We start from the raw sequence: 15359 nt of genomic DNA on the forward strand, positions 1-15359 counted from the left end.
TAAAATTATTCACTGGATCAATTTTCCACTTCAAACACGAAAATTCGTGGATTAAGTAGAAATCTCATATATGTGTCGAACATGTCAAAAATTGTGAGCCAAGGGGTGTCTTGATACAGCTTTTCAAATTCATTAGTACGCCCTCTTCGCCATCTTATTCAATTTCACTCTGCCTTACGGTTCATATTCATCAAGTTTTCATTTCTATTCTTCTACATGCTCTTTTAAACTTCGAACAAACGTAGAAAATTTTGACTAAAACAAGCCTCGAAAGTGAGCAGTTTTGAATGGAAATTGAAACACTTCACGTGGAATATTTCCCATACAAAGAATAGTATCCGGAATTTGAAGCTGTCCATAATATGATTCAAAACGGTAGCTCCGTCAGACAATATTTCTAAATATTTACGGGCTCATTTGTATTTTATGTCACATTTCAAAATATGAACATTTATATAAAAATGATCAACGAATTTATTTTAATCCTTAAGAAAAACTGAATTGTTATGTCTGTATATTATACCTTCTACACTATAAATAAATTAGCAAGCAGAATACATTTTGAGCTTCATTCAGAACATAAACTGATACACAATGACCACATACTTCCATGAATGAATCCAAGCTAAAGCATAAAATATACCAGAAACGACACCACTTGGCCATCCTTGAAAAAAAAGTTGTGTGCCAACAAAACCCGTTGACCTGGACATTTTCTCGACTACAAATTAATCAATTATGTTGGCACCAGCGCGATTCAGTGTCAGCCCTTAAGGCTCGGACGAGCCCTTCAAGACCATTGTTTGTGTCCAAAGCGCCGCACAGTCGCAACCTCAACAGCAACAGCAGCTTCAATGAACTGGTTGCAATATAAGAGAATAGTATCGCTGCTTGTCTTACGACCGTCGTGCCGTGTTACATTGACAATGGTCAGCGATGGTAATGACCGTCGTCATCTCTCGCATAAAAGATCAACGGCGAGAAATTATACAAAACCCCCTTTAAATCTACGGTAGGGTATGTGATATTTCGAATGGCTCTTTCAAATGGCATTTGTAACAAAATATCGTGGAATACCGTTTCGTCTCAATTTTTCGATTTTTCAATAAAACTGCACAAATTTCTTCACAGTATGATCAATTCTTACATGATTCAAATCCTTGACATTAAAAAATTGTTAAAACATAATTTATTAGCTTTGAAATCGCCAAGTCATATATGGAATTTGAAACGGTTCAACGGAATTCAATAATATGAAGTGTTTGTTTCTAAAAGAGTTCTTGTACAAAAGTTGTTGCAAATAAGCTAAATTATTTAAAATCATTATGAGGAAAAAAAGGAGTGTTCATTTTTCAATAGTGAGTTGATTGTTTTTCAATAGTTTGAACTTTAGGTTACATATTTTGATGCATGATGAGATAAATGAGCGTTTAAGCGTTTGGGAAAGAGAGAGTTAATGATAGTTATCATCAATATTTAGTTTTTTTTTTGTTAAGGTACCGTGGGGGAAGTGTAGCAGTGGAGTAAGTGGATCATTCGTCCGTAATAAGAATAAATACTTTAATATTCCGAATGTTTTCACACCTTTGCTTCATTTCAGGTTATATTCTCACGTACACACTGATACTACTGCAAAACTGATACTACACGTGCACTAACACAAGCAAACTTGCTGACTGCAAAAATCAATTCATTTTTAAGTTGTTTTCTGTCGATAAAGAATCCATTGTATCTCTGCCTAAAATCGAATACTATTAGTTTTTTCAACACATGGTGAACATTTCAGTTCTAATTGTATGAATCACAATGAAAAATATTTAATTTTTGTAAATATATACAGATATATTGATCATGGTACACTTACCCGCACTTTTTAATGGGATGGGGTAAGTGGATCAACTATTGTTATCAAATATTGGCAGACTACTTACGCGGATTTGAATAAGCTTTAGTGTCATCAAGTGTTGTTTTTCTTTTACATTTTTCATTCCTAGCTTGAATTTGCCAAATTGTCCTGAGAAAATTTCAATTAATCCACCTAAAAGTGTTGTACAGTCTTTCTAGTACAAAAAATTGAAAATTGAAAAATTCAAACCAAATTTTTCTTGGTTTTTCTAAGCTGGAATGCAAAACAGCAAAATATACAAATTCTCCACCTAAATGCATATTATCGTACGTTTTTTGACCATATCGATTGTTTCAGACTGATGATATAAATATTTACAAAAATATAATAAAAAGATTTCAGTATGTTAAACAAAAGAAAATGTAATTAATAATTTTAAACTACGAGTGTCTTTCGAAAACATCGTAAGGAATAATCCTCAATTCTTTTGTATAACTCTGGTGTATAAAATGGATGAATTTTCTCCAAAATATTCTAGTTACAGTATTTGTTTTTGTTCGAATGAGTGTAAACAAATGTACAAATATTTTTCATAATATTTTGATAAAATATAGATTTTTTTTATTTTAAAGCTATCAAAATATATAACATAGCACATATAACAAGAATGACAGTAATATCATTCTTACTATACATGATTACATCACATTTGTTTTGAGAATAGAGTTTTTTTTTATATGTGATCCACTTACCCCACCATGGTAGGGCAAGTGGATCATTTGGCGCAAATTTTCAAGTCCTTCATGCTCAATAGATAACAATCATAAAAATCAAAATAATTGACGATTTGAAGTATAATAGTCCCTCATTTGTCATGCACAGAAAAAAGTTTGAATTACATTATTAATGTTAGCTGTACATAACAATGAAGTTGACTATTGATTTTTCTGTATCCACTTACCCCACGGTACCTTATATAAAATTCTTCTATCGAATGTGTTCTGGCTTAGTAATGAGGTATCGTTCCCCAGCAAACCAGAGATCATTTAAGGATGTGCATTTCAAATGGTATATTTGTGCAATTTACGTTGGAATTGGATAAATTTGCATCTGAACAAATTCCAACTTAATATAACGGAATATGCAATTTCAAATTGTCACTCCCTTAAGATTTAAACTTAACTTGATTTGATTCTACTACAATCTTGAATGAAAGATTAGATATGAATTCATCTCATTACTCTAAAATAACAATAATAAAGCATGGACTTCATTCACTATGAGGCTTGCTTATCGTACGCAAATTTTTTATCCATAATCCTGATTTTCTCTATTTTTGGAATTTATATTGACTGTTAAAACTTCTTAAAGAATATATATGAAGGTATGTAATCATATGCCTTCAAATTTGTGCGAATAGAGGGAATTCTTGCATTTTCATCAATTTGATGTCATCAAATTAGCGAACTCGGTTATGTGAACAATTTTTTTGGTTGGGATTAATCATAATTACCAATGTATCATTATTGTAGCTAACTGATGTTTTTACGAAATGTATCGATGAAAACTTCTCTTGAAAATGGGTGGCAGTATAGATGGGGTAGACGTACATAGATGCAGATGAGCTATATAATTGGATTTATATTTGCCAGATTTCCGTGTCATTCAACAGTGGCTGAACGGAACAGTGGTAGCCAATATGATTACCGATCAGAAGATCATTGGATGGATACTTGCATCTACTCGTTTTACCTTTTTAATTTTTTGTTTGTTTGTTAAAACAAAGTCTAATAAAGTGCAAAATTCTATTATATACGAAATTTTAGAAAGCACCAAACGAACTCGTCTGAAGTTGTAATTCCCACACTGAATTTTCTGGAATGTACGTATGTGGCCTCCACTTATATCCACATAGAGGGAATCTGTGCATTTTAAACAATCTTTTATTTCCGTATAAGCGTTCGCTTTACTGATTAGAATTTCAGTTATGTGAACAAATTTGTTGGCTTGGTCATAAATCCATATTTGGTCCATATTTTCTGTCCATTATAAGAAACCAAAATCTAATCTAACGAGGCCTAACATAGTTGACGTAATGTTGGAAATTTGTGTCAAACTATCAAATAGTTAAGTAGATGAAAAAACCGAATTTAGTACTATACTATTTAATTCCACTAGAGTTTGTATCCTTTGACAGATACGCGTATTTCGACCTCAACTGTAGGGCCGTCTTCAGTGTCGTGTATTAGACTCGACTGAACGACACTGAAGACGGCCTTACAGTTGAGGTCGAAATACGCGTATCTATCAAAGGATACGAACTCTAGTGGAATTTAATGGTATATAACTAAATTCGGTTTTTTCATCTACTTATAGGTATTCTACTGAATCACCATTTCAAGTAAGTTTTTAATTAAAAAAATATCAAAACTGTCAAAATATCTACGTAGTAATATTAGCTCATTGCCATTCGAATGAGCCATTGAGAATTACAATTAGACGTGCTTCGAAGACATGTACAAAATCCTTTTGCATGTTTTTTTTTTGAGCCCAATCTTTTGCACGGGAGAGTACGTCAATAAATTTGTAGGATTGGGAATTATTGGCATCTCAATTTGAATGCTTTCAATGCTTTTTTGAAGTTTAGCATTTATGGCAATTATATAGTTCATGGTTGTTATAACTAGGTCAGTTGCATTTATTTGCAATATTATTAACACAAATGCTTATTATGCATGCTGTTTGGAGTTTGAATCAATGTGTTCGTAATATGAGACGGAATGGACATTTGAAGCAAATATTGCGCCATACTTATGGGCAGTGAATTAATTATCAAACAAAGCGCAGCAACAAAAAGATAATGTCGTCTCCTATACTTGTTGCAACAATCTTGTTGGATTGATCAGCGCATAAAAGTAAACAGACAAACACGTAATTTCCTTCTGATGTCCGAGAAAATTATAAATGAAGCGAGACATCGGCTTAGACTGCCGTGCATACGTAAATTCTCCTATTTCTTACTAAACCAAACGTCAATTATGCGAAACGTCCACCTTTAAAATTATGGGAAACGTCCTTGTGGGAAACGTCTTTATGCTAAATGTCGCGTCCCCGTTTCCAAGGATTTTTACAAAGGTTTTCGGGGATTTCGAAGGTTTTCAGAGTTTCTTTGGTGCTTCCAGCAAACCCCAAAGAGTTTCACAATGCTGTCATACACGGTGTCTCTGGTAGAAAACATTAATATAAAAAAATCAGTATCGATGAAACACCCACCAAATGAAAGCTTAGGCTTTCCCCTTTCATTTGAGACCGGTTTGAAAATGTTCTATCGGGGGGTCCTGAACATTTTTTTTTATTTTAGTAAGAGATACGTACCATAGGAGATCTTCTTCCACCAATAGTATGATACAATGAATCGCTTGTACCATATGATGACAACTCAATAGAACCGTAGAAGGCCATGACAAATATTTCTGGACAAACATTTGAAAAGGGCTGGAGAGGTCTTGAGTCTTTTTTCAGAAACGTTGCTGTTGAGCCCTTTTTTGCTCGCCCATGCAAACTAACACCACTATCAGAAAGATTAGTGTTAGCTCTTCCTGATAGTAGTATTGGTAAGCGTGATCGAGTTGAATTGGGCTCAACAGCGTCTTACAAAGACATTGTTTACCTATGTCGATGTGCCCTTTTTAAATGTTTGTTCAGATTTCCATAAAACAAGCTTGTTTTTGTTTTGGCAGTGTTGCTGTTCAGTTGATTATAAATTCAGTAAATAGTAAAATTGTATATCTTTAATCAAAATTTATTCATTTATACAAAACTAAAATGGTTGTTAATAGTATTTAAAATTTTGAATAAAAAATGTTTAGAGATTTGAAAGATTTTCAATAAATAACCATTGTTTAGATTCCGTTGTATGCTATTGTCTTAAAATTCAATTATATTTTCATAAGATATTGATTTTTACGATTAGTAATAACCAAAGCGTTTGAAAACATTTACTCATGGATCATTACATTACAAATGGTTTCACAGATTACAAAAAACAACTAAATTGTCATCAATGGTAGGGAAATCGGCGCTGCGTTATAACGCTTCATTGCTTAAGTTGTCGCGTTCTAAGGTGGTATAGCGAAAAATTGGTGCTTGTGTCACGTGATAAGTTTATAAATTCATTGTTTTGGGTCAACATTTTGGTTTGCTGATTAGAGGTATGCCTGTTAATAATTACAATAAATATATCCCAATTTCACACCTAATAATAAATATATATATTTACACTACACTCTGTCAGGAGACCTGAAACATGAAACCGAAAAGCCATGAAGACAATCGTTCGAAGATTTGCGTATTGTGTTTAAAGAATTTGTGTCTGCAACTGTTATCAGCAATAGTGGTTGATATTATTGAACAGTACATTCTTCACGACATCAGGATTACAGTCTGGTATTGTCCTACAAAAATATGTCGAGCATGCACGTTTATTCGTTCAGTAACCAGTTCAAACTTTTGAATGTAGCACTGTGTAAATATAAATACAATTTAAAACCTACCACTCGAAGCAACAACAATCTCACCAAAACTAAAGGGAAAACGTGGTAGACACAGTAATGCAAAAAGTAAGTGCCAATTGAATTGGTTGGTTGTCGAATCTACACGGTTTACCGCCCAACTGAGAATCTTATTCAACATCTGTGCAACCTAAAAAAAAACCCATTTGTTCGCTGATGACTTGTTTTTGATAAAAAAAAATTGATTTGAGCACCAGATGAGCATTGCAGTTGAGCAGCTGTCTAAGGGGTTTGGATGTTGCAATCGCCCCAAACATCGCTTTCAAAATCAGCAGACCTAACCAATCAGTTCAGGGGTTTTTAGAGGTAACACATTTGCACTTTGATTTGAATGATAATGCAGAAACTGTAAATGCATATAAATGCGTTCAGGGGCCTTCCTTAGCCGAGTGGTTAGAGTCCGCGGCTACAAAGCAAAGCCATGCAGAAGGTGTCTGGGTTCGATTCCCGGTCGGTCCAGAATCTTTTCGTAAAGGAAAGTTCCTTGACTTCCTTGGGCATAGAGTATCATCGTACCTGCCACACGAGATACGAATGCGAAAATGGCAACATTGGCAAAGAAAGCTCTCAGTTAATAACTGTGGAAGTGCTCATAAGAACACTAAGCTGAGAAACAGGCTCTGTCCCAGTGAGGACGTTAATGCCAAGAAGAAGAACGTTCAGGGGTTAGTTGATTATGTGACGTCCTAAAAGGGGGGTTGGCCTGGGCAGTTCGATCTGCAAGCGATGGAGAAGGGTCCTTTAATCATTTACCCTGTCGATTATCGAGCATAATTCCGACGTCATCGGGACTCAAGGCCGATGTAAGGATACTGGCGAAAAAAAACTGTTGCTGTTTGCTGTTGCTTCTGGCGTTCCAGAAAAATATGGCATTATTGAGAAAATGTGGAAGACACTGTTGCTTTTGAATAAGTTTAGGTGCTCCATTGCTGGAGACTTGAAAATCGTCAATCTGTTTTTCGTAATAATGGGAGGTAGTTCAACATTTCCTTACCCATACTGTACCACACAAAAAAGATTTATCCAATTTAGACGGTCATCCACGAATACTTCGTCACATACGCGTCCGTGGAATGGGAAAGTCTCGGCTCGGACCATAAACTGGCGAAGTAGTTCTTCAATTGTATTTAATATCCACTGCTCCAAATTGATCCAAATAATGTCGAGGAATGGGTAAGCATCAGCAGTTTGATTGTGTGATTCATAAAGATGACCTTAAAATAATTCTTTTATCACAGGTGAGGATCATCAGTTGCCAACGCCACAACAAAAGTGGATTCACCAGATGAAACTGTCAGAAGCTTTTGAAAAATCGGCATGTTTTGGAAGTGCAATGGGATCTTAGTTTGCTAGCAATTGTAATTTATCGTACTGTTCTGTAAATTATCTCTTTTAAATGAAAAAATGTATTTCAGGCGCTTGATCATTCTGATCAGGTACATAAAAGTTGTTTTCAAACGAGTCTGGATGATGATTTTGCAGAAAAGTTGAGAACTTTTCAAAAACGTGGATTGCTTACCAAGTTCCATATTTCTGCTATCATATCCCGGAGTTTTGTGAAATCACAGGAAGTGGTTTGAGCAAATACGGGAAACAAGCCAGTCAAACCGTGCATTTCGATTTTCAAGTTGCTTGGAATCATGTTAAGGTTCCGGAGAACTCCGAAGCATATGATCGACAGCTTCTTTGAGCTGTAGTAATGTACAATAGTGAGCATTTGTAAGCCGTATTATCCGTATTTACTTTATCGATATGTCGTGTATATAATTGGTTTGAATAGAATGGTATAATGCTAAATCTAAATCCTTTTTATTAATTGGTTAACAATTCGTAGTACAATTTCTCATGGCTACCTAGATAAGCATGAAAGAAAATGACTGTGTGAACCATAATAAAGAAATCAGTACTGATAAAACGGCATTGTACTGTTTTGAAAAAAATGTTCAGGACCCCCCGATAGAACATTTCCAAACAGGTCTCAAATGAAAGGGGAAAGCCTAAGCTTTCATTTGGTGGATGTTTTAGCGATACTGATTTTTTTATATTAATGTTGTTCTACCAGAGACACCGTGTCATAAGGTTTTGAAGTTTACATGTACACAACGAAACACGTGTCAAATGTACAAATTTAAATTGAAACTTCGAAAAGAAACCACGTGCTCCGGTGGGAATCGAACCCACGACTACCTATTCGCTAGATGGGTGCTTCAACCTACAAGCTGCGGAGTGTTTTCAAATTTCCCATAAGCCCAAAAACTCATCACAGTGCACAGAGGTCCAAATCAACATTTTATCAGGAAAAAAATGTTTTATCTGTTCTCGTCGATTTTATACCTGTAATGTCTTCAGAGAAGTAGTTTGTAATTGAGTTTTGCATATTCTAAGAAAAAAGTTGATTAAAGTTGCCCTTATTTAGGATTTAATTTTGACTCAAACTTTTTTGTGGCTGCATTTCTGGTTTCACATTTCACCTGTGTATGCAAAGACGTAGATCTTGTTAAAACCTACAACTTTGCTAAGGGCTACATGAAGATAAGCTTGAAATCAGGTGGTTTTCGAGATTTTTAGGCGTTTTTTAAGTGTGGTATTTTTTTTAATTTACAAACATGACGTTCTCATAGTTTTGCCAAGAAAAGTTGCCTATCGTATGACCTTTCAAATGCTGATATAAAAAAATATCGAATTAACTCCATGAGCTGTGGGCCTCTACAGAAGTCATAGTTTGCCGTCTAAGTTCACTTAAAACTTCAAGAGGACAAAAGGTACAAACGTGTTTAGCAAAAATGTGTATCATTACTTCCACCATAACTCTTCTGAAGACCACATTTACGTAATACTGAAAGCAAAAAAAAATAGACCGAAAAAACTGATTGTTCAGATCCACTTTAATTTAAAGTTTTCGGAATCAATTTATTTAACTTAAATAAAGAGTTATATCAAAAGTGTCCTCGACAAGGTTGTTTTTGAAAAGTTTTCTTAAAGTTTGCAGAAGATCATAACCACAAATTTGCACGAACAAAAAAGTTAGAGTCAAAATTATATCCTCAATAAAGGCAATAAGAATTTACGATTTTATTATTACCCTCTGTGACAGAAGTTCTGTCTATGCGAAAAAAAAGACACGTTGTCTGTGTTTTGGGGTCGTATTGACACCAAATTCGAATCGTAATAACTTCGCCAAATTTGAACGGATTTCCGATTTTTCTGCAGTATGGGAAAGCAAATTTAATAAAGATCTTTTTATACGCGATCGTTATTCGAACTGTCATAGAGTTCTGTTTGATCTTTCGACCTTGACACTTGCTTTTCCCGGGGCAAGTGACGAGGGCAGGATCAAACATGTCGCGCGTCGGTCTCGTAAGTGAAAAAGTGGCGTGATCGGTGAGTTCGGTTGAAGAAAGTGAAAAAGTGCCGCTATCGGTTAGTTCTGTTTGATCTTTCGACCTTGACGCTTGCTCCTGGGCAGTGCGTCAAGAAAGCCCGAACAGTTTTTTTTTTAATTCTTTTTGGGTCGCGCGCTTTTTTTTTCCTGAGTGCTTTTTTTATAGCCGAGCAAACGAGTGAAGCCGAAAGTGGATTGTGGCTGCTCAGTCAAGGATAACGGATCAATTGGTGAGCTCGTTTCATGCTACTATTTCTAATCTATAAAATATGTATGACTGCACATTCAATCGTTACAATGGTGGGATGTAAATATGATTTTTCAACAAACTATGGATGGTTCGTCACTGTGAGTGTCGACATAAACTCTGATTCATGATTTATTTATGTTCAACATTTTTTTTTCAGAACACCTCTTATATACCTTTATTTTTGTAATTTAAAAAACTTTGTATGGTTCGACACTACAAGTGTAGACTTGCGAAAGGTTCACTTTATTCAACAAACTTTGGATGGTTCGCCACTGTAAGTGTCGGCATAAGAATAAGAGTGTTCTATGATGTCCCAACCAATCGAGTTTTTTGTTTCTTTTCAAATGAGTAAAATATAATAACACATGCTTTCGTCCTGACAGCTGTAGGAATATTACATTTAGGTATTTGTTCAACAAACTTTGAATGGTTCGTCACCTCAAGTGTCGGCATAATTTTCCTCTACATAGAAATTGTTCATATCAAATGAAAATATTATATTTACGTATAAGCATGCATATATCTCACAAATCATTGTTTATCATGGTCTAATCGCTTATCAAAGTGAATCCTATGACCCAACGATCCTCCCCATTAACAAACATCCCTCCCAGTAACCTTTGTGGAGATGCAGAGGCAAACACGGTCTCCAAAAAGCAAAGGTTACACACTAACATTCCTTCCCCCAATCCCACCTGACTGCAAGGACGTGGCCGGCGCCGTTATTGACCCTGTATAAATAGAGGCACTGAATTATGCACACTGAAGAAGATTATGGCCAATCCCAGCCGAACTTCTAGTTGATTCTTTGTGCATTTTCACTGACTTCGGTCAATCACGGAATAGCAATCATTGATATGTGTAGTCAGTCTAAGCTAAGCTAAAGCTAAGCTGAGTATGGGAAAGCAAATTTAATAAAATTTTACTGAAAAATATAAGAAAATTCAAAATAAGGATGGTTTATCGCAGGGAGGGATTATTGTGAAAAAAGATCGAATTTTTGAAACGATGAACGAGTTCTGTATTAAATAATACTTTCTTCGGTGAAGATTTGCAACAGGGAAAGGGCTATTGTATTACGCGTTAGTTAGTCTGACCGAGATGAGCCAGCCTCGGGCTGCAAATCTCGTTAATAAAGATAATAATAATAATAATAGTTAGTTGGGAATTTCACCGCATGATGGCAATAGCCAAAACACATGATTTTGTGATTCCTCTAAGCGGCTTTGACGTTCGCTAACTAGATCTTACGATGGTTCTAAATCCTGATGATTTGAAATATTGATGTTTTCGGCAAAGTTGCTCATTAGTCTATAGGCTATACACTATATGTCTGCTTATTGATTGTGAGTTTTAGGACTATTTTTTAGTACGATATTCTGTCACCTAACAAAGTAAAGGGCGAACACGAAATTATTGCGACACATTCCACAGGGCATAACTTTTCTACCATTGGGTAAAAATCAACCAAATTTTGTGCACTTTCTCATTAATGTGCATTGTTTACATGCTGTCAAACTCGAAGTCGTGTTTTTCGATTCAACGAAAATTGAGGTGAACTAACGCGAGTCGAGAGAACAAATTCTTTCCAAACACGTGGAATTTCCTGACCTGTCGCACCGCCAGTTGGGAAAAATGTTGAACATTCACCATTCAACCGTCTCCAGAGTGTTCAAGCGGTTCCAGGAGCAGTTGACGTTGGACCACGGCAAAGGAGCTGGAAGAAAACCGGGACCGGAGAAGGTGAAGCGGATGATTAAAGCAAATCCCAACTCTCAAGCCGTGATTTGGCTACGCAGAGCTACGTCCAAAATGCAAAGAAGAGAGCTGGACTACATACATACAAGGTACAGATCTTCCCAAACCGCGATGAGTGGTAACAATCGACGGCTAAAACTCGAGCACGGAAGCTTTACGAGAAGATGCTGAAATATGGCTCCTGTGTGATGGACGACTAAACGTATCTTCTTCTTTCTGGCATTACATCCCCACTGGGTCAGAGCCTGCTTATCAGCTTAGTGTTCTTATGGGCACTTCCGCAGTTATTAACTGAGAGCTTTCTATGCCAATGACCATTTTTGCATGTGTATATCGTGTGGCAAGTACGAAGATACTCTATGCCCTGGGAAGTCGAGGAAATTTCCAACCCGAAAAGATCCTCGACCAGTGGGATTCGAACCCACGACCCTCAGCTTGGTCTTGCTGAATAGCTGCGCGTTTACCGCTACGGCTATCTGGGCCCCTACGACTAAACGTATATAAAAGCCGATTCTAAGCAAATTCCGGGGCTGGAGTTTTTCCCCGGCAAGAGCAAGTTCGATGTGGACGACAAATTTAAGTAGAATAAAATGTAGAAGTTCGCCTCCAAATATCTCATTTGGCAGGCCATCTGCTCTGGCGGACTGATGAGTGAGCCTTTCGTGACAAAGGGCACAATAAATAGCGAGATCTACAAATATGAGTGTCTCGAGAAGCGCCTTTTGCTAAGTTATCAGCATTTCGATACACAAGGTATTTTATATTCAGCTCACTATGTCCCCTCAGTTGCCAAAAATTGAACTAATTAGACATTTATCGCAAAGCCTACTTATCAAACAACTTTATCGAAAACATCAAACTTCATATGAATTTGAATCGGCGGATATAAAAGTTTTAAATTTTCGAAGGCTGCTAGCTCCACTAAAGGGCGAACACGAAATTATTACGACACCGAAAATGTCATGCCAATTTTCTTATAATGTTTATAATCAAACCAAAATTTTAGGGTAGCTTTATACAAATATTTACTTCAAAAATCGAAAGAAAAGTTAATCGATGGAGCCTTGGGTGTAAAATTGAAGGTATTTTCGCTTGATGCCCTCCATCAAAGTCTTTACAGTGCCTTCCGGTACCAGTTTCTAAGTTTTTTTTTCCATTTTCTTAGCATGTCCTTTTCGTCTTTGAGTGTCTTCTTGCTCTTCCGAAATTCCCGCTTCATTATTGCCCAGTACTTCACCACCAGGCGCAGCTCCGGACAGTTTGGCGGATTAAAGCATCGCACAATGGGCAAAAACCGACCCAAAATCGCACTTATTTCGTGCCGCTGATTTCAGGAGGTGGGAAGTAGCTATTTTCATTGAAAAACATGCGAGGAATCGAATGGCGCCATTTTCATTCACCGCACGCCATCGGAAGTACCTCATTTTGCCCCATTTTCTCCTTTCTGATATGAAAACTAGAGTTTTTAGGAATTCATTTGCTTCTGCTGATTAAAATCGATGAATTATATAATTGAAAACCCATCGGCAAACCAAATATGTATATGAAAAATAATATTTTTATACAAACTTGACCAATGTACCAGTTTACCCCTTTTTCCCCTATAATTTAGACATTTTGATAGTTTCAATAAATTCCTCAAAACTGACACTTGATTTACAATTCATAACTTGCAAACCCTTCCATTGAAAGTTTGCGAAATGGACTGAGGGATAAAACGAACTATGCGGACCACGACAAATAGCTCATTTTACCCCTTTTCCCCTGATATTTCTTCATATATGGCAGTTTTACGATATTTCATATTACTGCCGCCAGATTTTCAATTCAAACTACCAAATCCTATTGTAAAACAGTAGTATGTGAAAGCGACATATGCGTGAATCATGGTTTACGAACCATGATAATTAGCTCATTTTGCCCATTTTCCCCTATAATTAGTTTTATACGAAGGTATTACGGTTTTTCTGAATACTGCAGGTCGATTTTAAACTTTAAACATATAATTTATTTTGTAAAATAGTATGGAAAATTGACAGATGCATATATCAAGCTTAACGTAGCACGGTGAATAGCCCATTTTACCCCTTTTACACTATACTTCGGAATATGTGGAAATTTCACTGCCGCTAGATTTTCAACTCAAACTACCAAATCCTTCCGCAATACCGTAAGTAAAAGCGACATATACGTATATCCTATTTAACCAGTAGAGGAAAAAAGCTCATTTTGACCTTTTTCCCTCATAACCCTCAAAACTGACGCTACATTTTACTCCAAGCTAATTTCTGAGATTATGACAAGTTAAGCAAAGAAGGCTGCAACAATTCAAAAATTTTTTTGCTTGTTACGGCGAGAGTTTAAATAGACTTTCACAATATCACGGTTAAGCATTTTGAAATTACTCAACTGATCTTCACGATTGTCGAATTCGAAGTGCCATTTTCGGCTTGGCAGGACAGCACGGCTTACTAGGTTTCTATATTTTTTATCGAACGTAAAGGGAGGTATAGAGCGCTGCATATGACGAGCCTAACCTCACTTATTTGACAGCTGCTGGTCCTGTTGTTTACGTTTCGGACTTCGTTTTTTCCATCATTTTTTCATATCCGCATTTCTATCACCAGTATGCTGATGGTGACGATTTTCCACGGTAGGAAGATAGAATAATACGATACGCGGGTATCTTCAGTGGATTTGACCTATCCTCCCAGCAAACTTTCACGAAATTAAGAATGATTCGAAAAAAGTACTTAGTCCAAACTGAAAACAACAGGACCAGTACCTGTCGGAATTGATGCGTGACGTCACAGTGCAGTGGAGTATAATGCTGGGAAGAAATGGATTTTCCTGTATCGTTCCGTTTAAAATTTCTTGCCGGAAACGCTCATGAAATCAGCAATCATTTCAATCACATTTTCTTGGCCAGTTCACTTATCGATTCTCTTCACATTTCTTGAGAGAAATGAATAGTATGCTCCCAACAAATATTTTTTGTCGAATAATAGCTTAATTCTACGTTCACACTACGCTCTATATCAAGTAATATATTGTGTTCTGCAAGAAATAACCACGAAACGCGTTTATCTTAAAATGTTCATGGATAGTCGCAATGATAATAAATGTCTAAAAGTTTACCAAATTCGTGAAACATAAATCATTTACGTCTTTGCAGAACAAATAATTCCAAGTCTACTAGAATTTTGACATTGCGATTGAATTGCGCCGATCTTCTCTCCGAAAGGATCTAATTTATTTGTTTTTATTGCAACATCAATATCAGACAAAATATGCTCCGAAATGACTTGACTGGATTAACCGTCGACCGGAAAAATCACTCGACACGGCTCTGTCACTCGAGGCTTTGTCAATAAAAGTGACGGGATTACTATGGGAGTCGACGGATGACTTCTGAAATATGCAGCCTTTTTTGCTTAACTTGTCATAATCTCAGAAATTAGCTTGGAGTAAAATGTAGCATCAGTTTTGAGGATTATGAGGGGAAAAGGTCAAAATGAGCTATTTTCCTTTACTGGTTAAATAGGATATACG

General features: G+C 36.2%; 1 protein-coding gene across 1 annotated transcript in view; it reads right to left on the reverse strand.

The window, feature by feature from the left end:
• Nucleotides 1-15359, reverse strand: part of LOC5577067 (elongation of very long chain fatty acids protein 7) — a 180644-nt gene that overhangs the window by 125510 nt on the left and 39775 nt on the right. The gene's annotated exons all lie outside the window — the stretch shown is intronic.

The sequence above is a fragment of the Aedes aegypti genome, chromosome 2, assembly GCF_002204515.2.
Source record: "Aedes aegypti strain LVP_AGWG chromosome 2, AaegL5.0 Primary Assembly, whole genome shotgun sequence".
NCBI lineage: Eukaryota > Metazoa > Arthropoda > Insecta > Diptera > Culicidae > Aedes > Aedes aegypti.